The sequence below is a fragment of the Strigops habroptila genome, chromosome 12 (genome assembly GCF_004027225.2).
Source record: "Strigops habroptila isolate Jane chromosome 12, bStrHab1.2.pri, whole genome shotgun sequence".
In the NCBI taxonomy this organism is placed as follows: Eukaryota; Metazoa; Chordata; class Aves; order Psittaciformes; family Psittacidae; genus Strigops; species Strigops habroptila.
The window spans coordinates 3,223,032-3,250,921 of record NC_044288.2 but is presented as its reverse complement, the minus strand read 5'-3'; the positions used below and the strand labels follow the sequence as shown (position 1 = coordinate 3,250,921).

Here is a 27,890-nt window from a genome sequence, read left to right as displayed (position 1 = left end):
TGCTTCTGCTTGCTTGAGGGATGCAGGACTGTCATATCCCAGGGAGGGCACCACTGCAGATCAGGCAAGGAGTGGGGATTTTTGTGGCTGCTTCTCAATTCTGGCACTAAGAGCAGAGAACAGATCTCAGCATGAGCACCCGAGCAGCACGTCAAGGGCCAGGCTGCAGAAGGCTTCCAAAAGCACAGCTGATGCAAGGCATCAGGCAGACGGCAGGCTCTGCCCGCACCATCTGCCTGCTCCCTGCCTCCCTGCACCCAGCAACTTAGGCAGGAGAAACACCCATCTTCTGCCGACTGGCACCTTAGGGTGCCAAAAGCATGGCAAGAGGCAACTGTGCGCCGAGCAGAGCTGCCAACAGCTTATGCTTCTGCTCCAGCTGGGAGCATGGGGATCAGGAGAACCTCCCATCCATCAGCCTTCACTGAGCTGATTTGTCAGAGGCAGTTACAAACTTAGTCTGTCTTTACTGAGGAGGAAAAGAGGTCCAAGACACAGAGAATTGATCTGGGCATGGAAACATTGCTTTAATTATATCTGCAGAGGGAGCTGAAAGGCCACTAACGGTCAACCCTGGCTCAGGCAGCTCTCCTGCACTTGTAGAGCATGTTTGGTTCTTCCAGGATCTGCAAAATCAAGGTCATGTCTTAAACCCAGTGATGTCAGTGGGTGGCTTCTCCAGCACACATCAAACTGAGGAATTCTGTCGTGCCTCACTGATCTCCACGTTGAAATCCTATAGAGCTGGGGCTGGACCTGCGATCTGCATCACAAGGGACATTTTCCAGTTAAGTCAAGAAGCTTGATATCCTGTAAGGGAGATAGGAGAGGGAGGGAAAGAGTGTGGCCTGGAAACCTGCCTGAGCTACACAGGACATCTGCAGCATAGGCAAGGATAGAGCAAGGCAACTTGGCATGCATGGGCTTGCCCTTCCCTTGGCAGCTGCTTGTGACCATTGCTGGAGCCACAGATGGATGGGCTTCTGATCCCAGAATGGTTGCTTTAATAGTACATCTTCTGCGCTTCAAGCAGCACATGTAAGAAGGACCCAGAGGTCAAAATACATTCAAGAGGCAGTAGAATTTGGGCCTGCATTCCCTCAAGGAGTCCAATCAACCAAACCCCTACTGACCCCTATGCAGGGAATTGGGAACCCCAACCAGCATTAGCCTTATATTGAGTGTATTCCTGATAAGCCCCTGGAGCCACTGGTTTAGTTTACAAGCCAGAAACATCACCGTGGGATGCTTCATCCATCCCACTTGGCCCCAGCTTGATCATCATCACCATCAGCCCAAAATCCCCTCCACGTCACACCCAAGGAGGGAGTTGTGCTCTGCCAAGTGCTCTCAAAGAGATGTAAAGCAGAAAGCCCCTGAGTTGCTTTAATTTCTTCCATACTCCAGACTGGGCAGATTTGTGTCACACTGAAATCCAATTAAGTCAGCCAGCATCGCTAAACCCTCCAAGCCGAACTAATGGATGTCACCATCTCACTGAGCAACCCATCAGCTCTCTCCTGTGGTTTCTCCACAGAGTCTTGCTCCATGGGGTAGGACAGGGCTGCCATCAAAGCCCATGACCCATTTTCCTCCTCTGCTCAGGAGAAGCACAGCCAAGGATGTGAACCATCAATGGAGACACCGTCACCGGCACTGACCCCAAGACCCCTGACAAAGAAACGTTTGAAGTGGGTAATTAGCTTTGATTAAAAGCCTTTTGCTGTGGCAGAGGCTCCTGTAATTTGCCTGGAGGGGACAGAAAAAGAGCGGAAGGAGCAGATGTTTGGATTTGCTCCTCACATGCGGAGTGGGATTTCATCCGCCTTTGACTGGCTTCTCCGCCCGGGTCCCAAGGCAACGATGCTACAGCACTGCTTGCCTGCATCCTCTCCCCATCGCTCTGCAAAGGGCTGCAAGCAGAGGCAGGTGATTGCAAATGAAACTGAAAGAAGCAGCAGTTACTGTGAGATTAGTATGCTGATAAATGTGAGATAAATAATAAAAGATAAATATGTGAGATCAGTGTGCTGGGCTGCATCTAAAGAAGCGTGGCCAGCAGGTCGAGGGAGGGGATTCTCCCTCTCTGCTCTGCTCTGGGGAGACCCCCCTGCAGTCCTGATCCAGCTCTGGGGCAACAGCACAAGAGGGACATGGAGCTGTTGGAGCAAGTCCAGAGGAGGCCCCGGAGCTGCTGCGAGGGCTGGAGCAGCTCTGCTCTGGAGCCAGGCTGAGAGAGCTGGGCTGGGGCAGCCTGGAGAAAAGAAGGCTCCTGAAGGGGAGACCTTAGAGCAGCTCCAGTGCCTAAAGGGGCTGCAGGAAACCTGGAGAGGGGCTTTGGCCAAGGGCCTGGAGGGACACAACAAGGGAACTTCTGCACCCCCTCTGCCTGCCTGTCAGCAAGCAGGCACGGCTGCTCTGTGTCTCAATGTGGAGATCGCTGCTGCCAAAGCCACTGTAAGGACACTAGGAAATATCCTGGGGGACACTTTTCGGATGCTGCGGCCAGCGCGTCCTCCATAGCTCACCCACGGAGGTAAAGTCCTCAGGGTTGAGACCACAGAAAGCATCTTTATTAAATGAGGAAAGAGAGCTCATTCCTTGTTTAAAAGAGCCTCTCCGCGCAGTAATTAAATGCAGCTCTAACCGCTAACAGGAAACGCAGACGTGCCAGGCTTCTTCATTAAGAAATGCTGCCCAGAGGCTGAGGCTCCCTGTTAGTAACTGGGGTGGGCGCAAACACCATCAGAGGTCCCCAGCAGGACTCCTTGGGATGAGAGGTGACCAGCGTATGTTAACCCTGTGCTGTGCCCTTATTTAAGAGGCACCATCAGAAAGCTCTCCCTTCACAAATAATCACTGCCTCAGGGCATCCAGGGAAAACTTCAAACACCTGCCCTTGTTCAGACTGGCTGCCAAGAAAACCTTTATTTACAGGTCCCTATTCCTGTATTCCACTGGGAAGCTGCCCTTGGGCACATCATGGTGCTGCCTTTGTTTCACTTGCATGCTCTTGGCCTAAAGAATAAGAATCTCCTTTTATCTTCTCCCCCATTATACTCATCCAAGGTTTATGAGATAGCCCCCAGCTTTCCGATTATACCTGGTATTCCTGCCCAGCCTCCCTCCACCCTGATGAAAAGCAGCCAGGACTCTGCACAGACATACATTTTATGCATCAGGGTGACCAGTGACCTGGCCAAGGCATCTCTATTAAAAATCAGATATCCAGGCAAGGAGGTGAGTGTGAGGGAATCACTGATGGGAGGAAGGGACTCAGAGCAATACCTGGAAACAGCTGACGGAGAGAGATCAGCTTGTGGGAGCAACCCAGTTGGGTCTGGGTGCCAGTACCAGGGAATCAGGTCAGACCAATGATCCTTCTGGCCTGATCCTGCTCTCAGAGTCACCCAGTGACATGGCACTCATGCAGTGATGCTCCTCTTCCAGAGGAATTTCAACCCCCAGCATGTGTGAGAGACTTTTAAGGTGGAAGTGTTGTTTCTATGTTTGAAAACCTTGAGGCTTTTCCCCCAGCGCTTTATGTGACTGGTTTTTTCAGCCTCTGCAACATCCTGCGGCGAGGAGTTCCACCGGATAAGCACTTCTCGCACAAGGAACAGCCTCTTGTTGTTCATCTGAACTTACTTCTTGTGCTGGGAATGGACCATGAACAACAGTCCCTTGTTCAGCTTCCCCCATACTCTGTGCCTTGCCCCAGCTCCTTTTCAATGCACACTTTGCATGGCAATGCCAGAAAAGAGGGCCACGAAGTCCCGTGCCAACATCCCCCTTATCTAAGTGAAATCCCATCCAGGACAATGCATTATTGATTAGGAAAGGGGAGAGGAGGTGATATTCAAACCACATGCCCTGCAGCACTCACAAACCCACCCACAGCTGCCAAGGTTTCCATATCCCCAAGGTTCCTGCTTCATCTCCGGCTGTTGCTTGCCCAGCAGCAGGTACAATGGTGGAAGCTGCAGGGTGGAAAAGCAGCAGAAGGTCAAGAGCAGGGTTGTGCTGTGTGAGGCTGCTTGCTGGAGGTCTGGATTGTTCATTCAGCCAGCTGAAAGGTTAGTGAGGCTTTAGCAAAGCTCAGAAATGAATCTGCCAAGCTCCTGATCCAAGAGTTCCACACACAGCAGTGTAAAGGGGTTATTTAAGCATTGGTGGCCGTGAGTAAACAGATACATGGTGGCTGTAGGAGCTCGCTGGGGCAACAGGAGTTTTCTAAACAGGGTTTTGCTAAACATGGATCCACACCACTTGCTCGGGAAAGAATTCTCTCTCTTTTGTCCTGCCAGAAAATGGTTCCAATGAGCAGAGAACTGGAGCGCTCAGGAGTCACTGCACCAAGTGCCTCTCACCACAGGGATGAACAAGGCTCTACAAAACCATGGAGGTTTTATGGTCTGGCTCAGCACACACAAACTAAGGCTGTGGATGTAAAAGCAAAATTGTTTCCATGCTGATTCTTCTGCTATAAGTCAAGCTTGCAGGACACAGCAGCCCAGCAACACATTCAGAGTCACTTTGGGCTACTTGGAGCATGTCGAACTAGGCATTAAGATGATGGTGTGGGGTTCAGGAGCCTGAGCATGCTGAGCCTTCCTCCAGCCACCTGCAGACTGCAAATGGCTTCACTTCCTTCCCAGTTTTGTCTCTGAGCCCTGAGGATAGGAGCAGAGGGATGCCTGCCACATGCCCAAGACTCACAGCTTGACTTGCATCTCATATCATAGAACCAGGCTGGTTTGGGTTGAAGGAACCTTAAAGCTTATACAGTTCCAACCGCCTGCCATGGGCAGGGACACCTTCCACTAAAACAGGTTGGTCAAAGCACCAGAGTGCACTAGAGGGGGAGAATCCCCTCCCTGACCTGCTGCTCACACTCTGGGGCTGCAGCCCAGCACACGGAGGGGTTCTGGGTTCAAGCACGCACTGAAGCCAGGTCATGGGGAGCTTCTCATCAACCAACACCCCCAAGTCCTTCTCCTCAGGGCTGCTCCATCCAGTCTCTGCCCAGTCTGTGTCTGTGCTGGGGATTGCCCTGACCCTGGTGCAGGACTTTGCACTTGATGCATCTCCATTGTGTCCACAGGCTATCAAGCCCTGGGGACAAGGGGAACTTCTGCCCCTTGGGGTATCATGTTCCTTGACATTGAGTATTTTGGGAAGAAAGTAACTCCCAACAGTGTTTTTTAACTTTTCATAGGCAGATAAATCCAGGTAGTTCAGCAACATTGGAGTGATTTATTGAAGCTTCACAAGAGACATACCACGGAAGTTATGTGAGTCATGGATGCCTGTATTTGCATATGTCCATAATATAAGGGATTTTAAAAGAATCAAGACAAAATGATTGATGGTTGAAACAAATATTACCATGTTATCAAAAGGAAATATCTTCAGCAAGCCTGATCTGTTTCAGGAAAGCTGTGCTTCCTCTAAAAACCTCCGTGCAAACCTCAAAAGCTCCTAAGCTTTTTCGACCAGCTCATTTGACACCTTGCAAAGGCAAGTCCTTAGAAGAACAGGGATAATCTCATGCATGGATAGGTTTGAGCACACAGGACACTGCTCCTACGACGAAGCCCCATGTGCTAATCCCTAAATCCACTCAACCCATCACACCCTGCATCCTTTGGCTGCATCCCTGACTCCCAGCACTGTCTCTCTGCAAGACAAGGAGGAGGCAGGAGGTGCTGGGCTCACCAGGCTGCCAGATTTTCCACACAGCAGATGGCTGTGCTGCATGGATGAGGTCTGGAAAAATAACCCATGGTTGGATGCATCTCCAGAGAAACTCCTTCCTCAGCGCTTCATTATAGAACTGATAAATAAAAGTAATTGTTGCACAATTAGGGTTCCCATCTCCTCTAACTCCTTAATCACATCAAGATTAATTATCGGCGCTGTTATTGTTTTGCTTTATGGTTTTTGGGTGTTTGTCTGTTCTTTCGGAGCTGCTTTGAGATGAGAAAAGCCTTTGAAGGAGCTTAAATGTGAAGATCCAGGCAGCAGCTTTGTCAAAGTTGCTTCCTCTTAAAAGTCAGCTTCATTTTCTCATTGGGGCTGGATGTTCTGAAGTCATTTAATTGCAATTTAATCTTCCTGCTTTCTCCTCTAATACATTGCGGTGCAGTTCACGGGGTTGTATTTGCCAATTCATTACCAGCCTCGCTGCTATTTGACATTTCGCTTTAGGGAAATGCAGGTAAGTGATCTTTAATATTTGGAGGATTTCTTAATAAGATTTAGGGGCTGTGGGCCGCGAATTCTGATTTGCTTTTAATTTCAATGTTTACTTCAGGGCAACTTTGAGGCATCTTTCTCGATGTTTCGGACCATGTTAAAGCCTGGGAGGAGGGAGAAATCAATGGGAAACAGCAGCAACATTTGTAAGAGGAGAAACATGTAGATCCCTCTTGCCTCCTGAGCACACATGGATTAGAAGTCCAGAGAGTTTCCCAGATCGAAATCCCAAGTCTTTTTCCTGGATCTGTTTTTTTCCTCATTAAGCACATTGGGCTTCGCCTGCGCTCTGCTGTAGGAGTTTCTCCTCCAGCTGGTTTTGCTGCTATCACACCCAGTAGACAGGGAAGGCATGTGAAAGAGCCTGCCCACACATGGCACACTGCATCCCTTTGTTAACACAAATCACCTCCCTGAAAGCCTTGACAGAGGCCAGGCTGGGATGCGGCTCCCACTGTTTGGTTTTTATTCCAAGAGCTATGTAATGTTTGCCACGAGTAGAGCTGAGGGATGAGTAACTGCGTTTTCATGATGGTTCACCCCTCTCAGCATAACGATGCTGAAATGAACTCCAGTCTTTTCCTGCATTCACTTTACTGTTTTGCCTTGAGCTCACTACTTCACCTCTTTTCACCTTGCTAGTAAGGAAATCATAAAGATCCAAAATGCATACGTATGCAAGTAACCACAAAAACAGACTTTTAAAGACACAGTAAAAACCACTTAAACCCACTTGGTTTTATTCTTTTTAATACCCAGACCTCCTAGCTCTCCAGGGTCAGCACTCTGGTGCAGAAAGCCTACATCCTGCACAGACAAAACCCATTGGGTCCCAAAGGAAAAGAGCAATAAAATGGAATTTGCTGGTGTGACACTTGGCATGGGATTCAGCTCCATTTCATGCCTCATTCTCTCTTTGGATAGCGCAGAGTGCATCGCAGAGAGCTGTCAGGGCATGAGTTATTGCACACATGCAGCAACTCATATTAAGTGATCATTATTAGAAATGCAGAGTCAAATATGAAGAAGTATGGAAAGACCCGGAATTAAGGCTGCTTTTACCTCCCTAATTAGGCCCCTGGTGAGTGTGCATCAAGTCTCAGCATTAATCACCCCCTACATCCTCCAGCCTCCATTGCTTTTGCAGCATTTTTGTAGATCACAAACTATTTCTTCTCCTGTTAAGCTTTTGCAAAGCACATGTCCCCTTCCCACACAGCAATACCTACATGTGTCCCTTCCACTACAGAAAGAAGGTCTGTGAGACACCAATGTGCTTCTCTGGGCAAGAGCCAGCTGGTGAATCAAAACAGTCACTAAATGCCATCAGCACAACTGGCACCTGCAAGAGTATTTTGTCTGGCAGAAGAGCTGTTGCCTTTATTTGTTCCAGAGCTGCCTCCACATAAAGGATGTTTAATTTTGCTGTCTCTTCTCACATAGCAGCATAGAGCAGAAGCTCCCCACATATACCAGCTGTGCCCAGACAGTGCCATGCAGCTCAGCACACCAGAACCGACACCCAACTCCCATGATGTTCCTGTTGGGGTGACCTGTGTCTTTGCCAGTGTTTTTTGGACTTGCAGATCCCAGAGATCCCAATAAGGGCCCATTAAATAGAAGCAAACTTCCCGGTGTCCTGGTTTTTCTTACTGGCTAAGGCTTACCCTGCTTAAGCCAAAGGGAGAAAAAAGGTTGGTGAGGCGCAACTATCGTGACTTTGTTTCGTAAGGAGCTCTCAGCAGTGGGAATTTGCCTTTGGGCAGCCTTGCAATGAAGTTTATTTGTTTATTAGCCTGAGGAATGAACAGCAGAGCTTTTCATTAGGACAGTTAAAGTCCTCCATGCAAATCCAGCCACGCAGCAAAAGCAGGTTATGCTAAACTGGGCACACTGATTTTGGATATAAGCCTGGCAGGGAGTACTGTCTAGTGGTTAGACTGAAGGATCCAGGTCCTTTCATCAAGTCAATTCACAACACTTAGTGGCAGGAGACTTATAACCAGGCATCCTCTCTCTGCTTTAGTTTAAAGCAGTATAATATTTTTTCTCCTTATTCATCAAGAGGTAGAATTAACCAGTGGCTGCAAAGCTCTCTAACAGCCACAGAGAAAGGTAGTTCCAAGAAATGTATTTAAACTGGCCAGCTAGTGAGGTTTATAACTGAATCAAACACAGCTAAGAGGTAACATGCCACACAGAGAGCTCAGATCCTGCTGTTTCTGAGTGGTCATCAGAAGCTGCCCATGCTGGGGATGAGATGGAGATGGAGGGATGAAGGACAGAAAAAGCATCAGCTCTCACCAGAAGGGCACCATCAGTGATGCCAAACCACACGAGAGGGAGAAACCAGGAATATTTCTGCAGAAAGAAAAGGCCACATCAAGGCTAATGAATCATTCCTAACTATAAATCTGGGCTCTGCAATGGCTTTGGTTCCCCACATACACCCCTTCCTTAATAACAGTATAGGCTTCTAGGCAGATGCATAGGGTTATTGCCTCTGAAATGAAGCTTAACCTAATAATACTGTCAAAAGTGGAAACACTGTTTAGTCATTAATGGAATTCTAATAGTAAAGTCATTAATTGAAACCCAATAATGCTTTTCCATTCCAGTGACTTACTGCAGTTGTGCTGAGGAGGCCCAGACTTGCATCTGCATCTCCTTTCCACCTTCGGCAGTGACCAGGACTTGTACCTTTTATCATTGTATGCCTTCATATCAGGGGATTTTCTGCTTGTTATTCACTCTTAGGAAATTTAACAAGTCTACACAGGCTCTTTAAAGCTAATGTTGCATGAAATGCAGGGACAAACCAAAGCAGACAGCTTCATATGTACAAACATACTATCAAACTGCTCCCATCACCCAGGTTCTTCCAAATGGTTTCACTATGTAAAATGATTCAGTCTGGAGCAAAGCCACCACTGCCAATGCAGCAGTGCCAAGCAGGTATTTAATTCGCTATTTAGATATGGAATTTAAATGAAATCACACTGTATCCAAACAAATTTCTCACTAGACTTGTTACCACCTGGTTCCCAGGTCGAGGGAGTGATGAAAATTCCCATTTTTTATTACAACAAGGATTCGTTTACTCCAGAATGTTCCCACCAACAGGAATTAGTGCCAAGACACCTGCCTATGGATTAACCCACAGGGAACATACCTGTATCACCCATGGAGAGACTCTATTACAGTTATTGCACATGAGAAGGTGTAGAGATGCTGCACCGTTAGTCCAGGTCCAGACACAAGATCAAAGATACACTACAGTTAATTCATCTACATATTGAAGAGATGTCCAATGTTTTCCAGAGGACCCAGAACATGACACATTTAGCATTAAAAAGCCAAGGTGTGTGTTATCACAGCCCCTGTCCTTTAATCTTTGATGTCACAAATCAAAGCCAAATTTGACAAAGGGGTAAAGTTCCCCAAACTATTAACACCTTACAACTTGCTTCAGAAAAGGTGTGGGCACTAAAGTAACAGATTCTGTGTTACCACCCAAAAAATGTAGACATTCACGATTTCTTCCATATGGAAAAGTCATCTTGGTCCATAGATGTGTTTCATACAGCAGAACACATTGCATAAATCCCGTAGCACACCTCATCCATCTATAAATTTTATTGGCAAATGCATTGCAAAACAGGCCTACTTGCCCAATATTTGAAGTTTGCTGTGCAACAAAGTATGCCCCAAATCTGCTTAAAAGACTGTGAAACCTTTAAAGTATGCACACATAACATTAACATGCCTTAGCACCCTGGGAAACAGTCAATCAACTCCCTTGAAGACTAAACTGTTGTCTTGAAATATCAGGGGAATTTCCTTGCAGCTTTGCGCCCAGACTTGTTTTGGCTGAGGAAGTGTCAGAGATTGTCATGTCCTTGTCTTTATAGATTAGATGCTTTTGATCGCCTCTGCTTTCATAAACAGTTTCCTGAGCTGCCAGCAGAGAGAGATCTTCTCAGAGGCCTGGGGGATTGCGATTAAATTAGAGGAGGCTGTTGTCATCTTAGAGCCTGGAGCCTTTCCGACCCTCTGGGTCCTGCTGGAGCCCCCCATGACCCTGTAACTCACACTTTGAACAGAGGGTCTGCTGCAAGTCAGCTCCTTTGCATCCTTCTTCACCTTTTTTGGCTGAAAATACTAGAGGAATAAAGCCTCCCTATTCACTAAAGTCATACCACAGGGGGACTGCCCACTGGATAAGAACAGGGGTCCCTCCAGGCCAGCACCATTTCCAGCAGTAAGAAGAAGGCAGTGCTAAGGAGGACATCACCCTAAACCATCACCAACACTCAGTTTGTACAGGACAAGCCTGAAGAGTGGTGGAGGCTGCTCTGCTTTGGCTTTTGCCCCTTTTGTCCCCATCAGAGGGGTAGGTGTCAGAGCAGCAGCTTTGTACCGATGCTGAGCAGTGAGGCAGTAAATCAAAGGAGGAGCAGACCCAGACCAGGCTTTAGAAAGCTGAGCAGAGCTCGGGGGTGGGAGAGCTCTTGGGGCACACAGAGCATGGTCTGCTGGGTGGGGGGGTGCTGTCAGCATGGCTGGGGCAGCCAGAGCACTGGAGAAAAGAGCTTTCGTATATGTATTTCATATACCAAATCCTAAAGATGCTGGGTTTTTTACAGGCAGGACCAATGCCCCATGCATGTGAGAGCGCTGTTGTTCATCATAACATCTCATTTGTCAATGAGTCCAATTATCAGCAGACATGGAGGTTTATCTACATCTTCCCACCCCAGAACGAGCTGCACATCTGCCTTAGGGGAAGCTTTTTCTGTACCTTTATTTCTATTTGGCTACAAAATATTTTCCTAAATCTCACCTTGTTACTGACACACAAAAAACCTGCCTTCTCCCCCCCCACCTACCAGTATTTAAGTGCTGTTGTTAAGGTGCTGTTATTAAGGCTCCATTACTTTTACAAAATGCATGACAGATCATCCTGTGGTACCCTGTGAAGTCCTATAAATAATTAAATTTCAACTAGACCTGTCAAAATAAAGGAGCAGAGTAGACTCTGCGGTGTGGTGCCTTTGATTTTGTTTGTGTGTGTTGTTCCTTTTATTTTCTTATCTGTTAAACTGCACAAACAGAGTGATCAGAAGAAGGAGGGCCTGCCACCAACCTCGCTATTGTCACACAGGGATGAACTGCCCCACATCCTGCCTGGCCAGGAGATTTGGTGTCTTCTGCAATGCCCAGTCTTGGAGGGAATTTGGTGCCCAGGTTCCCCTTCCCAGCAGCATCACATCAGGGAAGGAAGCAGAGCTCCTTCTGGAAGGTACACAGCTCCTCCCCAGCCACTTTTGAATTATTCATTGGGAATTAATACATTTGACAAATCCAGGCTTCTCTGCATGAATTATCCAGAGAGCAATGGAGATTCTGCTTTTCCCCAACATTTATTGTTTCATTTACAAATCATCCAGCAATTTAAATTAACACAGCAAAGCTCTGCAAGGACTTCATCACAAATCTGCACCAGGACCATGCTTGGTGCATTGGCTATGAATTCAGACCTGCAGTACACACTTGTGGAGCATCAAATAGAGAGGACAAAGGGGATGATACCATAGCTGCACCCCCAAAACACCATCTGGTTGCCGAACTAAGTGGAGGAGACAGATGACTCCTGCTTAAGGCTGTGGCTTCCCCCTTTGTCTGGCTCTGCAGCAGCTTGTGCTGATGTGCATTCAGATGCCCTGTGAATGTATTTCACCTGGTTTCAAAGCAAAGCTGTGTTCATGTGCAAACAGATTATCTTGGTTTCTGCTGCTGTAGAAGTTACCAACCCAAACTTGCCTCTGCAGCATATCCCTTTGTCCCCATCTTCCTCACCCGCATCAGCAAGACTGTATGCATGGGGGCATCCTAAACCATCACACCCAGGTTTGAGACACCTCTATAGCCCATAAGACATCTCAGTCAAGCCAGCCAAATTGTACCTCTTTCTCTGATCTATTCATCATCCCTAATCATACCTGTACAGCCCAGCTTTAAGCTCAAAGCCACTACAGTTCCCAAACTGCTTCCTTAATGGGATTTTCTTGAGAAGCTCAATGCCACCTCTACCCATCTCATTCTGACTCCTGTCTCCTTGCTCTGCAGTGCTTGATCACACAAAATGGTCCCAATACCCCCTGAATCCATCTTAGTTGAAGGAAACTGCTTTAAAGAAGAAAGTTTGAAGTGGGGGATGAACTGGAGTATCCAGAAAAGGGTTTTTATCTGCTTAATGGCAGAAATAGACTTTTAACATCCAGCAAGAGAGCAAAGGATTCTCACTGCTAACGAAGCTATTAAAGAGAAATCAGCTTTGCCAAGACATGAGCAAGATGTCTGGGTTCCCTTTCCAATACATTGTACTGCAGTGAGCCATTCAACTCATTCAGGATAGTGGGACAATTCCTCACACTCTCTGGAGGTTTTCTTGTTCTTCTCCTAGGAGACAGTGCTATTCAACCATGTTATCCTCATGAACAATTCACAACCTGATGCACCATTGCCCTCCGCTGTCGTCGTCTGTATACGGGGAGCGTGACTGCCTGTTCTCATCACATAGGAGCTTACATCCATTTTACACTGGGATGAATGCTAATACACAGCGCAGGGTAATGTGACACAGGTTTTAGGTGGGAGGTGTTGGTGCAAAAGCTGCCAAACCCCCAAAGAAGCTCTCATTTGTGTTCCCCACACTGTGTCCAGGAAGAAGGCTCTGCTGAAAAGAACAGCATTGTCTGTCTGTGCAGCATATGAATGGAGATCTCTGCATGCAAAACCTCCTCTCTGTCCCCAAATCTGCATCTGGCTCAGTGGGTTGTGAATCCTGATAAAGAATGTTCATCCGTGGGTCTGTGGATCCTTCCTACCCTGCAAAGCAGCACATAGCTCTTGTTTAGGGCTGCCAAGTGTAATACCTGCTGCTGCTATTGCTGACTAATACATCCAATGCAGAGCTGAATGCAAGGGATGTCCTTGGGAAAGGAAAGTGGCCTGCGGGTCATTGGCTGGCAGAGGGCATTAAGAAGAGAATTCAACTGGAAACAGTAACAACACTGGCTCCTTTACGGTGGTGTGCACTGTCCTGAAGGACAAATTAAAAGGGGTATTTCTTAGATGGAAGGAGCTGCAGAATTTGTGACAGCAGCATCCTGTGGACAAGGCTGCAGCTGGGAGGAGCCTTGGGGGCATCAGAAGGACCTCAGGAAAGTCAAGACACTGCTAGTGGGTAACCCCTGAGCAGCCTCAACAGAACTGATGGGAGTGCTGACACCTCTCACTGTGCCCCTCTCCTCTCCGGAGAGCTTTTCCTCACCTGAGCTGCTTACAATAATCCCCTCCTTTTACAGGGCTCAGGTATTCAGTGCTAAAAGGAAGATCCTAAACCTTCATAGAAACAGGATTTAAAAGAAAATGACTACCACACCTTCACCTTAAGAGGTGACCTGAGTCAGCTCCAAGAAGCTGGATGGGCAAAAAGGAAGGGTGAAGAGCAGGGATGTAGCCCATGAGAGCAGACACGCAAAGAGGAGATTTGTGATTCACCATTTCCAGGCAGCCTGAAGCACTTCAGTAAGCAACTGAGCAGTCAGAGATGCTGAAATTCCAGCAGCTCTCACCCATCTCATGCTCCAGCCCTTGCTCATGTCTGATTTTGAGGTGAAACAGTGGCTCCATACCAGACATAAAGAAATCTGCTCAAAACAAGTGAATTTTCCCTGCAATGGGTAATGCAGAGGTGCCCCAACTCCTGCTCCAAGTGGAAGCTGAACTCTGCTTGGGAGATGAACTGTGCTCTGAATGCCAGGCAGGTTGTCACACGTTATTACCATTAATTATCCCACCTCCCCTCTGCAGGCACCTCCACCAGTAATCATCGTGTATCAGTCAAAGGGCCACCCTTGCTTTTCTCCACCTCTAATTCCGTAATTGAAGGGGAGGAAAGAGGGAAGAAAAATCAGTGCTGAAGTGTAAATCTCTACGCTAATCTTCCTGCACTAATTGCATGTTTATTTGGAAGGGAGGGAAGGATGGTGGGCAGCCCTGGGTCATTATTCTCCATCACTTCATCAGTACAAGCAGCTCCTGGGAGGTTACCAGGAGGACGTGATTGAGCCCTTGCTCCCTTCCAAGCAGGGTTAGTGCTTGCAGGTTGTGCTGCTCACCCCATATACCCTCAGCTCCTCTCCTCTGATTGCACAAGCACATGGGAATGGGAATAAGGGTCTGCTTGTGTAGGAGCAGGTCAGGGACTGCTAGGAGTCCCCCTTGGCCAGCCCAGCACAGACACAGTCCCATACACCAGGAACAGTGAGGGAAAAGCAGAGTGAAGCAAAGAGAAAAGCCCCTTTGTGCCAATCCACTGGAGGAAAGGTTTGAATACACCAGCTCTATCAAAAGCTCCTTTTAGGATCCATCTCACTTAGCTGCCAGTTGTTTTTCAGTCCATTCACATCTCTCTCCTCTGAGCATCTCCTAGCTATCAGAGATTGCTGTCGCTGGAGTCGGACCAGCCATGTACAGCATCAGTAAGTCTGAGCATCCCACAGCGCAGAAAGCCAGACCCCCAAGGGTAATGGGGAGCCAGGGAAGGGCAGCAGCCAGGATTTGCCCCTGTAACTTGCTTCAATTCAGACAGACAAACAGAGAATGCCAAGCCCCTTATATCCTTGAGCAGCTTCTATTCATTACCTGTCCCACCTCCCTCTTCCTGCCTAGCATCTGTGCATCTAGACTTCCTGTGCTGTGATCCCAGCAGCCTAAAAGGACACAGAAAACGAAGCACTTTCCCTAGGCAGCTCCATCTCTGCTCTCAAGCACACTCCCAAAGCACATACACCCTCCCCACTGCCTGGCAGGAGGCTTGTGTCCCCAGGGAGGGCCACAGCACTGGCCAGGGGCAGACCCCAGGGGACCACCAAGATCCACTTCCATCCTGCTTGATATCACCAGGGGAAGGCAGTGAGGGTGATGGGCAACCCCACAGTGTTCCTCCCCTTGCTTTGGGACCAAAAGTTTGGATAAGCATCTGCTCTGTTCTTTCCTCCTCTCCATTCTCCTCTGTTGCTGCAGTGATGCTCGCTGAGCCTACAAATATATTTAAGTGTCAATACTCTTTCTTGCTTGAGGCTTGTTTGCACAGGTTCTTCTACCTCAGATTCGGATATCCATGTTTATCTATGCCTATTTTATTCATGGTAATTCAATGCTATCAGCAACACACTCAGCTTTTACCTTAAATCTCATATTCCCAACCGAATGTCTGCAGGGGGAAGCACACACTTGACATACTCTAAGCAAACAATATTCACACTTCGCAGTTACCCACCTAGAGGAATATGATCTCCTGAAGCACCCTGGTGAGATAAAGTAACCGTTTTTCTGTACACTGGTGACCCGACCTCACATTTATTCAGCTTAAATGTGGTATCAAGCTCCACGGAGTGACTTTCATGCTAAAAATAATTGCAGTTTTCCAAATGCATTACAGTTTCTTAGCAGACTGAAGTCCAGGGAGGATTCCCCAAACTCAAGTGTAAGGCTCAAGAAATGAAAGAATAATTTAGAGCCTTAGAAATTGGATAATTTAGTATTTTTTCTTGATATCTCAAAATTCATAAAATCAATGATTCATGGCACTATTTGCCCTGGCGTCACGTCAGCTTTGTAACAGGGTAAATAATTGAGATGCATTTATTACATTATGTATTTGAAAATTCCCAACATCAATAATTCAAAGCCAGCTAATTATCTGAAAACTAAAGGCTAAAGGGAAGCAACACAGTCCATTAGCTCTGGCCACCTGATGGAATTTAATTCCTCTTTACCAGGAGCAGAAGGCCAGTTCTGGAAAGCAGCAGGGACATGAGGATGTTGATAAGCCGGCTCTAGGGCATCCCTCCAGGCACAGCTGGATGTGGCTACTCCTCATGCCTGAAGTGCTGGTGCTGGTCCCCACCTACCAGCCACAGGGCATGAGCTGGGTGTATGGTCCCATCTGCATCCCCACTTTAGGTTCTGGGAGCTGCTCTAAGGTCTCCCCTTCAGGAGCCTTCTCTTCTCCAGGCTGCCCCAGCCCAGCTCTCTCAGCCTGGCTCCAGAGCAGAGCTGCTCCAGCCCTCGCAGCAGCTCCGGGGCCTCCTCTGGCCTCGCTCCAGCAGCTCCACGTCCCTCTTGTGCTGTTGCCCCAGAGCTGGATCAGGACTGCAGGGGGGGTCTCCCCAGAGCAGAGCAGAGGGGCAGGATCCCCTCCCTCGACTGCTGCTCATGCTCCTTTCTCCGCTCCTAGTGCAGCCACCATGTGGTCCAGGTCTTTTACATCACAGCACCTTTCTGGAGTAACTTTGTGTCATGAGATGCCTGGAGACACTTCTTCCCACAGTCTGAGGGCTCCAAGCCTGAAGAAATGCAGGCTTTAGACCCACTTTTCCTGCAAAAACAGGAATTGTGGGCTCCTGGAGTTGTTGCTGGAGCAGGAAAGCAGAAGAGAAAGGACTTAACTGCTATTAGCAGGAGAGGATGGGACAGACCAGTCTGCTCTCCTGTCCCAGGGTCAACTTTGGCTTGTATCCACTGCAAACATCCCTTCAGGCAGGGAGACCTGTCTTGGGTCTCTCCCCTGGACTATTTATGTGTTTCCATCCATCATCTTTCCCTCCTGCCTCCAGGTTGTGGAGGAGCAGCCCCTCTTCCACTGGGAATGTGCTCCTCTGGCAGCTCACAGCCACTTGCAACTTCATCGAAGTAAAACACTCACAAACACACACGTTTTTCTTTATCAGAAAATAAATAAATAAATGAAAAGTCGGGTGTGGGCATTTTCCACTTATTGCTATTGAGGCTTTTGCCACCATTAGCTGAACGCATGTTGCGAAACCCATTTATCACTGTCTGGAAATGGTGACTATGTAAAATATATTACAAACACCACATTTCTCTTTTCTTCTGCCTCCTCTGATGCTCATTTTTGAAATGCACAAGCCTCATTATTAAAAGTACAGCCTCCTCCCTTCCTCCCGCCCATTTCCCCCCCTTTTCTAACCTATAAAGAAGTCAGCAATCTGACAGACCCACAGCTGCTGCTTTCAAACCCTGAACTTCATCAGGAATCTGGGAATAGGCAGCTTCCTCCTACCAGATCTGCTTTACAGCTCAGGAAGAGGTTAGTGTCTGGGGTACAGATGCAAACCAGAGTTATAATAACACAAGATTATCCCTCTCTTTCATAAAATTCCACACAAGCAAATGAAAACTTATACACCAGCTTTATAGAAATCTGGTATTCCTTTCTCTGCAGTGCTGTTATTATAATTGTAGCAGCAACAGCAATTATTCTTAATACTGATTTCTTAGTGTACAATGGTGACTGGAGAGCTCACCTTAGAGGAAACCCACACTGTGCTGCAGTGAAACCCCAGGCCTGGGCTGCAGGAGCTGGGGCTGTCACTGCCCAGTACAAGGCTGCATGTTACCCCCTGCATCACGGGGACACGCAGGATGTGGGGTGCTGGGGTCCCTGCACAGAGCAGCTGATGCTGCCCTGATCTTCATTCTGCCGCTGTACTTTGCCACCCACCTCTGTGCAGGGGAGGGTGAAAGCTTTGGAAACATTTTCTCTTACAATACCTTTGAAACCTCTCCTCTGATCAGTATGCCAGAGCATGCTCCATTCCGCACACATCCCCTTGCACTGTCCTTTGCCAGAAGACTTAGAGTTTCCCCTTCTCCTTGCACAGAGCTGCCTTTCAGCTCCTGCTTTTGTTCCAGGCTTGCATCTCCCCAGAGGAGTCATTAACTCCAAGTTGTGGCTGCTTTGTCACCAGTAGCGCAAGTCTGGTGTACTGGCCCCTCTTTGACTGCTGGGGAGCACAGGTTCAGCCCTCAGCTCTGCAACAGGCTCTTTTGGTGACATTGGCTGTTGTTTTTGCCTAAGCCAGTTACGTCCATGACTTACATCCAGATTGCTTCCATCTGGATGTAATCTAGACCTTGTGTCACCCCCAGGAAGCTGAGAGGAAGGCACTGGCTCTGGCAAAGGAACAAGCACAGATTCTGGACAGCTTGTCTGGGCTAAAATGTGATGTTGTCTTCTTCCTGGGAACTCTGAGGCCCAGATCCTGGCTCTTCACTTGTCCTGCAGCTCACTGAAGTCATTGCAGATGTAATCCAACCCATCCACCAGCATGTGCATCTCACATCTCACCTTTTCAACGTCTGACTCAAAACTGTGCCTTTGTCAGGCAAAAGAGATGCTCCAGTCCAGGGCGAGGGATGCAGCCAGGAGAAAAAACCAAAATGTGCACGTCCCTGGGAGACAGCATCTGGGCAAAGGCATTGCTGCTCAAAGAGGCTGCTGGTCCTGCAGCACTTGGGCCACTCATGGTGTCCCTGATCCAGCAGGAAGCATCTTTACAGAGAGTGTGGGCTGCAGAGATGCCATAGAGCTTAGTATGGGCACACAGCATCTGGAGAAGACACTATCCCTCCTCAGCACCAGCCTCTCATCCAAGGATGGTAGGATCTAGAAAGGTGCTGGGAGAGGAGACGGCAGCAGTTCTTCTGCTGTAATGCTGAAGACATGGCTGAAGAACTGGGTTGCAAATGGTTACTGACCTCCCTGCTCACCTCCATCACCCCATTAGGAATCGCCTCCACAGAGCTTACAAGAAGATCAAAGAAATAGTGATTGTGCAGCTGATTTTATGGCTCTGCCTGTGCCAGAGCTTCCACCCACCCTGGGACAAGTCAGGCTCCTGTGACAACCCAACCTGCAGTGGGGAAAGACCACGTTCAGCGCTCTGCTCCTCACCGTGATCAGAACAGGACATGCATCCTCTCTGTGCCTTGCCTAGCTGTTAATTCCAGCTGGAATTCCCTCCAGACTGGAATCCTGCTCTGCCTCAGCAGCCAAAGGCATTTGCAGAGGAAACCCTCCTCTCCCTGCAAGCCCACACTTCATCACTACCCATCACTTGCTCTCCAGAAGACCATAAATACACATCAGTTATCTCATCCAGGACTCCCATCTTGGCCAGCAGTATTTTAAATAAGCTTTAATGTTATGCAAATGGGACCTGATGTGTGCTTCTCTTTTGGCATCTCTGAGACATTTGTGCATAAAGAGATATAGAGCGTTATTGTGTTAGCTCCCTCTTTACCGTGAGGGAGTGGGGCTTGGAAGTGTGATTTATTTGCCACTTGTAGCATCAGTCGAGCATGTCTCATGCTCAAGTTACCAAAGATGCTGCAAGGTTTCTTTTTCCAGCAGAAAAAGAAGCTTGTCAATAGATGCTGAGATTTTCAGCACAGAGGGAGGCCTCTGCTGAGAGCTTGGGACCAGAATTGCTGATGCCTTTTCCCTTCTGCTCTTCTCAGGCTTCATACTACACCCACTGTTACCAGTGTCTAGGGATTTTCAAGAAAATTACTAAGTTTGCTCCTAAGCACTGAGAAACCAGCTCTATTTCCAAGCCCCCAAGTCCTTTGAAGATGCCTTTCTCTTACAGTACCAACAAAGACACTGAACTGAATCCTATTGTTTTCCAGCCACAAATCTCAACACATAATTTGTCTTAGAAGCAACATGACCAAAGACAAGTCATGGTTTCCCAATTCATTAAAGGCAGCTTTAGGGCACTTAATATCAGATCAAAACCATTGCAACTACACAATGCCAAGAGCTCTATAAAACTCACTTGGCTGTTTCAAATGTGTTCAGAAATGTTGATCAGTTTTAACTTTGTGCCAGCAGCTTTCCTCCTTACGCAGGTATTATATATCCACACAGCTCTATTCCAGATCAGCTATTGTCCAAGCTCTACTGCTGGATTGAAACCACTAATATGGCAAAAAACTCTGATTCATTTAAGCAAAACCCCATCATGTGTCTACCCACGGTCCAGAGCAAATATCTACACCCCTATTAGCTCATGTGCTAGTTAGGTAGTCCTGCAGCATCACAGACTCAAAACTTGTCACATCATTTTAACTCAGGACCAGCACATCTGCTTGCAGAGTTCCCAGAACCATCCAGGCTGGAAATACTGATGGAGCAATCAAAGGAGGAAGACAAAGATGGATTTCCAGGTGAGATACAGGGCTGTGATTTCCTCTCAGATGAGACAGACCACATGCCTTTGGACGATTTTGTGTGTCCCTGGCTGGGAAGGGTTAGAAGATGTTCACTGCTGGAGAAAAACATGTCTCTGCACCTGAGAGCTCATGTCATATCCCCATTAGCACAACCCTGTCAGCCTCACCGAGTTCACTCTTGATCTGCATGAGTACAAGTGAGAGCAGAATGAGGCACAACAGACTATGAAAGATGGAGATGACAAATATTACCTGAATTTAGTGCAACCATCAGACCTTTGCATCCCCCAGCCTGTAGCACTCAGCGCAGGGGCTACCCCTGTGTTTCAATTGCCTTTATTCTGCAGAGATCTGGATGCCAACACTTCTGATTGATGGAAACACGACTGCATCTTAGAAAGCAGCACAGAAGGAGCTGGAGGAGTTTGTTTCTCACATCACCTCATCCCAGGCTTCCCAAAGCAGAGGTGCAGAGGCTGCACGCTGTGAAGGCATCAGACTCAGGACACTTGTGCTCAGCAGTTTCTTTCCTGGAGCTTGCAGAGCTGAGACCTGGCCAAGGGCTCAATCCCAAACCCATCCAGGACGATCTGTGAACTATTCCAAACATCAAACTAAGTGGAAAAGGGATCTTTTTCTTTGTGCAATGACCCCGTGTGGTAATGAATCCCCTCTGATCCTCATCAGGTAGGGAGCAGTTGTTCTGATCCTTTCATCACAGACGGGGAAACTGAGGCACAGACTAAATCATTTGATGCAGCAAGTCAAAGACACAGACTCTCCAAACTCTCTTCCTGGAGAGCCTTTTGGAGGGAAAAAAAGGGACAATCCTGTTTTATTGTAATAAAGCAAGCTGAACATCCCTCCTCGAATTTACAACCAAACCCGAGCTTTACCCAGTAGTTTTATGGGTGGATCGTGACATTCTCCATAGAGACAGAAACATTTATTTAGCCAAACCCCGACGTACTCCTTGCTGAATGGTCTCGTCAGACATTTCCCAAGCAGCCCTGATTTATATGAAGCCAGGGAGGGAGCTCAGGCCTCCATTACCCTCACAGCGGGGTTTTTCTCCCCCGGTACTGGGTGTTTTAGCTGCAGCACTGCTGGGAGCCCTGCCCAGGGTCGAGGCGCTTCTGCAAGCACCAGAGCTCACTCCATTGAAAGGTCAAGGGGTAGAAATGGAAACATGCCCTAAAAAAGAAGAATTCTCAGGAGTGGGCTCTGGGCAGCAGAGATTATTTATCTCCGGCTGTTTACACGAGGAAAAGCTGCTGAGGTTCACAAACAGCCCCATGCAGGGCAGAGGCTGGGTTTACAGCCTGTTCATTCAGTGACCTTCTGATTATTACCTGCCTGTTAGATGGAGTGTCTCCGGGAGGCCTGGCTGATTTCCCCTCTCTCTATCACCCCGCTCACTCTGTTCTGCCTCCTAATGGGCTGCATCTGCTGAGCAGACCCAGCAAAGCTGGGATGCTGCAAGGGGGGATGTTGGCTGTGATCAGCAAGAGCTGGGGAGGACGGAGGGAAGGAGAAGGCAGCGTTTGCCTGAGATCCCGCAGGCAGCCCAGGCTCCAGGAGGAGGAAATCCTGCCTCCAGCCAAGGACGAGCTGCCCCAGATGGGGTGAGTGCAAACCAAGTTGAGGGGATGATGCCCAAAGAGGGGTCTCAGTGATTTGCTGCGATGCTTTGAGATGACTCTGCCCTATATCTCACAGGGGGAGAGGTGGCCTGGCTCTCCTTGGCTCCAACCTGGCTCTGCTATGGGACCTCCTCCACATCCCGGGGTCCCTAATGGCATTCCAGGCACAGCCCCCCCATCCCAGCACTGCTTGCGCATATGTTGTTTGCTTCAGATTTGCAAAATTCAGACTCAAAGCAACCAGGGTTTGCCAGCTCTTTGCAAGGTCAGACCTGCCTGTGGGTGGAAAACAATGCAAATGCACTTTCAGCTGAGCCAAAGGTCGAGCTCTGGAGTATCCATCAGGGAACAAGGTTACAAAAGAGGAAAATGAAGCATTAAACCCCCATCATGTGAAACAAGGAGATTCCCATTTGGTTGTTGTGATCCCTCTCCCCTCAAATCCTTGAAAAACATTGGGCCTCTTGACACAGGATGACAACTCATGTCCCAGTGGGGCCGTTGCCACCCAAGCCAGGAACAAACCTTTAATTCCGAAGTGTGGATTGAATTCACAAACACACAGTGGACTGTGGATCCTTCCCTGATGGGCTTCAGAGGATCCCCAGGCTGGAAACATCCCCTGGCTCAGTGTTTGTGGATGGTCTAAGGAGGTTGTGTGGGTCAAATCAAGATAACCAATTTCTGCATAATGTGGAGCATTGAGAAGTGAGGTTCATAGAGTTACCTGGGGTTACCTGACTCATCCATGCTGGGGGCTATGCAGGCATGTGGTCACACATGGGTGTCAGAGCTGGGTCCAGCACCCTGGTAGGAAACTCTCCCAGTTTGGGGCACCCTGCTTAAATGTTAAGCCATTCTCCACCCCCCAATCTCCTCTGCAACACTCCCATCCTTGATGCTAATGGCTATGTTGTTTAGCTGGCCAAAATGTGGGGCTGTCCCCACTTAACCCAGACCTGCAAAGCCCTTCAAGTTCCTCAGCTGAAATGCAAAGGGAGCATTGCTCAGGGAGAGGGGCGAAAGTCTGCCTGAGCCCATGCCTTGGTGACACAGACATTCAATAACCAGCCACACAAGAGGATGACAGCGCGAGCTCAGGACACAATATCTCCCCTAATCCCCAAATTGTGTCTCCTGGGGATAATAACCAAATATCTTGTCCACAGCTTAATTGTAGCCAATTATACCAGCAGTGAAAAGTGCACCTTCATTGTGTGAATACAAAAGGAAGCTGAGCAGGAGAGCTCGGATCAATCTACTCAGAGAAAATGTAACAACTGGGGCTTTGTGAATATCTTTCCTTGGTTCTTTTTTTACCTTTTTCTTATTTCTTTTTCCTTTTTTTGGCTTATTGCCAGATACAAAAAAAAAAAACCTGGGGCAAGATGTGACGGGGGGGGGGGGATTGGATTTAGGTCAATGGGAATAAAAAACCTACCAGGCAAATTAAAAAGGAATGGATTTTGTTCAGATTTTAAGTGTTCCTTTAAACTCCTTAAAAATGAACTAAAGAAAAGCCCTACCTGAAAAGGTCATGCTGAATCTCAAAAGGAAATAGCAGGGTCTTTTCTCCTATGTTTTAGCTGGGGGAGGAGGAAGGTGTGCTGGGAGCATTTTGGTGTCTCAGTCCATGCTTTTCACTGCCCTGGAAACACTGCACCCAGCTCCAGTAATGGCAGAAGAGCCTGCAGGCTTCCCTCTGCCTTGAATCCCAATACATCCCAGTGCATCCCAGTACCTCCCAAGTGGCTGGGGGAAGCCAACTAACCCCTTCTGCATGTGCCCTGCCTGTATTTGCCAGTAACTTTTCAATGCCTGGTTCCAGTTTGGCTGATGCCCAGAGCAATGTCGTGCCCAGTTGCAGGCAGGAACCACCATTCTCTCAAGCCTCAGCCAGCCTTTTCCATCACTTTCAGGTGTCACCAGCTCCTGGAAGATCTGATCTGGGTGTTGGCTCCAGGAACAATGCTTATAAGACTCAGGTGCCACTGCTTTGCATGGGCAAGGTCTCTCTCATCTAGGGATAAGAGCAGGAGTGGATTGTCCATGGTACGTGCTGCTGAAGGAGAAAGACCCTCAATGTGATCAATCCATCCTTTCCTCCTAGGAGAGGAACCCTTTCTCCTGAGCCTACAGGCTCTCATCCCAAAGCAGCAGGATGCTGTGGCCATGCTCACCAGGACTCATCCCAGGCACTCTTAGCTGGTTTGGCTGGGAGTTCTGGCCCAGCCTCAGACCACCAGGCTGATTAAAGGGATGGTGGGAGAAACAGAAAGGAAAGCTTATGATAGAGGATGAACAAAAGCAAAAGAAATAGCAAAGCATGTGGCTAGAAAGAGGAAAAGCAGTTGTGGGGCCAGCACAGCTAGAGAACAGGCCAGGCAAGGGAGCGGAGGGAGCATCAAAGAGTGAATCTCTGTGTATTTTCTGTTCAAGTGCTCTGAAAGGCAGACAATTCATTGTGTGTCTGCCTCATCTTCTACACCGATTAATTCAGTGATAGAAAAATCTCACACAGACTCATCAGCCACGCTCTTCCTTTCCTGACTGCTTCCCATCAGCTTCTACAGATTTAAAACATCCCCAAACCCTCCATTCGCAGCATTGAAACTTCTTCCTGAAAAAGTCTCAGACCAACAGAGCCCATCATTTAACACCACGACAAAGGACAATGAGATGGTGACTTGCAGGATACAGGCCTGGGTTCACATCCAGCCCTGGCTGGTGGCAACCAAGAATCACCCCTTTTTTACAATAATTTTCACAGTTTTCCATAACAGGGTTGAGGAATAGGGTCAGATATTTCATCAAAAAAGTCAGCATCATGCACCATGCCTGGAGACATTCCAAGCCAGGCTGGATGTGGTTCTGGGCAACCTGGTCTGGTTGAAGATGTTCTTGCTCACTACAGGGGGGTTGGACAAGATGAGCTTTGAAGGTCCCTTTCAGCTTAAACTATTCTGTGATTCTATGATTCTGTGATCACTGATGGACTGGTTGATGGGCTCTTGGACTACAATAGCACTCAGACAGGCATGGAAAGGAGTTTCTGCAGAGCACAGCTAAAGGAGGACCTCGTGCCTGGCTGGACACTCACACCAGAGCAGTCTTCTTCCTCAGCAGCTGCCAAGCTCCGTGGATTTCCAATTAAAACAGCAAATTAACAAAGCCACTCATTAGGAGAGGAGCTTTTTGAGCCCGCACAGCCAGCTCCATGTTGTGCCAGTCCTGAACCTGAATCTGTGCATGGAAAAGTCTTGTCCAGGAACCTTCACTGAAAATCCAGGGAGCTCCAGGGAGGGGATGTCAGCAGGTGGTGCTCTTCACCTGAAATCAGTGGGAAGCTCCCATCACTCGGGACATCCTTCTTAATGGTGAGACATCAAATGGAGGTCTTGACCACTCATGCCCGTTAAAGTGCTCAGAGAATTGACTGTAAAAGCAGCACCTCGCTCAACAGCTCTATTCCCTCCGTCACATCCTAGCCGTGGGCAGAGGCTGTATTGCTTTTAATGCCTGCAGAGAGAGGCTGCTAAATGCTTACACAGGGACTGGTCGGATGGAGCTGGTGCCCTCCTGCATGCTGTCAGCAGAAAAATGAATGGTCCTGTCCAGCAAGCGGGGTTTAGGTGCCTCCCTATCCTCTGAACCTATTAGGCTCCCAGCTCAGTGGTGAGTTGGCCCTAGCTTCCCATCATGTTTCAGCTGGATGTGTTTCTTGAAGGCAGTGGCATTTTGCAGGTCTCAGGGATGATGCGTGTTTGTCTGCAGGGGATGCAGCACGAGCAGGGATGTACGGAGCGTGGTGTTCCCAGCTCGGCTGTCAGCTCTCCAGTGTCAGGAGTACCAGTGATGCTGACAGCTGGGGAAAGGGAAAAACCAACATTACAAACAGCCTAATTGATCTGGAGCTCTTGGAGAGCAAACAGAGACAATGGGATGGCCAAGTGTGCCAGGAGGAGTGGTGACATTTCCCTGGGAGAAGCCCAGAGCTCTTCTCTCCAGCACTGATGCTCTGATCTCCCCAAGAGTGTCCGCTGCAGCCCCAAGACCTAATAGTGATGATTCTGCAGACAAATTCTCAGACAGTGCAGCTGGGTCTGACATCGTGTGAAATGTGCCTGATTTCTGCCAGACTTCCTGACCCATTGATATTTCTGGCACTCTTTTTCAGCTCTTCAGGCCAACTGACATTTTTCATCCTCAGACAGTGCTCAGCCATTTCTTCAGTCATTTATCCTTTATCACAGGGTCTGAACTTCCTCCCACCTGCCCTGAGATGAGAATCTGATATTTGGGTAGAGCAAAGAATCCAATTTTGCCCTCCAAAACGCTCCTGAGGTCAGTCTGGTGATGAGAGGAGCAGGGCAAAAGGGTTTGGGTTAACAGCTAATATTTACAAAATATGTAATTCCTTAAGGAAGTCTTTGGAAAGCTCAAGTAATCCATTCAGGTTGTGTGTGACAAGCATCCAGCCAAGAAATACAATATACCCTGGGTGCACAAGCCAGCAGACAGCACGATTTGTATGCACTGCTGGTCCTTGGGTAAACTGCTTCACTATACAGAGCTTTCCCAACAGGAAGAACTGTGGGGTGGGTGTTTGTTGAAAGCACTGGAGTAAAACTAGAGCCACTACATCTTCCTGGGGTAAAAGTGTGGAGCAGGGGGGTGACACCAAGCACCTGAGGACGTGGAGGAAGCTTCTGCCAGGACAAAATAAGACCACCGAGATCAATGGATAAAATAAAAGCTCTGCCTTTTGTCTTAAAGAATCAAGATGCCTTCTCCCTACTCTCCCTCCACCCTTAAAATCCTCTGTATGGGCTATACGGTGACTCCACTCAGCAGAAAAAGAGGCAATTTCTACAAGTCTTTATTGCATTTATAATTAAGAGGTACCACTATTTCCTCCCAGCTGAATTGCTTTTGTAGATCAGGGCTTGCTTTGAAACAAGGACTATTACTGTTCAATTGGTTATTGATTATTAGCCCATTCTCATTCCTCAGTAAAAGCAGGCATTAAGACAGAAATGTTCTGCCCGAGATCGAAGACCTTGCAATGGCTCTTAGAAACATGGGGATTATTTATTGAAGCACTGACCCGGTAAAAGCAAATGTGATGATATCTATTGATATTTGATCAGGATTTTGCCAAGGAGCCAGAAATACATTATTAAATACAACTACTACTTGTTGTATAAAAGAAAACAATTCCACTGCTATCCCATACAGCCCGTGTGTCTATCTGTGGTTCCTCATTGCACCCTTCAACTGATCAGCTCTTTGTGGGGAAGAACACGTCTTTTTCATTAAGACACCAAACATCCAGCACCACTTGCCCTGATCTTGGGCTGAGGTGTCTCAGCATCACACTAATAAGAATAAACACCAGTGACTGTGATGAATTAGGACATGCTGCAAACACCAAGGGAGGAAAAGACAAAGGCAACTAAAGTGATTAAGACAATGGGCTATTCGCCTGGGTAGTGCATTTTCATTGTCCCTCTTCAATGCTAAATCCTAAAACACGCTGTCAAAACACAGCAGTTTAAAACAATACTGTGCTGGACCACAGGACCTGCTGCACACATAGGCTGGCACACCAGGAGGAATGCCCCTTCCATCCAAAATAAAACAGAGGGATGAAGATGAGGGCTTGAATGCTCCCCAATACCATGAGAATGGCCTCCTCCACAGAAATAAAGTGGTGTAACCTACTGCAAATAAAGACCTGTCACATCCCTCGCTTTTGTGACAGACTTCAAGTGTCCAGACAGTGATGATGCTCTGATCTCCACTTCTTCTGCCCCTCTTTCTAGGTATCCCAATGCAAATTACCATCAGAAGGGGATGTGGAAAGAGTCTGCCCCA

The 27,890-nt window shown here is 47.9% G+C and overlaps 1 long non-coding RNA gene across 1 annotated transcript; it reads right to left on the bottom strand.

The window, feature by feature from the left end:
- Positions 1-16,459: 16,459 nt before the first annotated feature.
- Positions 16,460-24,932, bottom strand: LOC115615593. Its single transcript, XR_003994093.1, has 3 exons — positions 24,847-24,932; positions 24,070-24,075; positions 16,460-16,471 (listed from the first exon to the last, which is right to left on the bottom strand). It is a non-coding gene; the product is annotated as an uncharacterized LOC115615593 (long non-coding RNA).
- Positions 24,933-27,890: the final 2,958 nt, after the last annotated feature.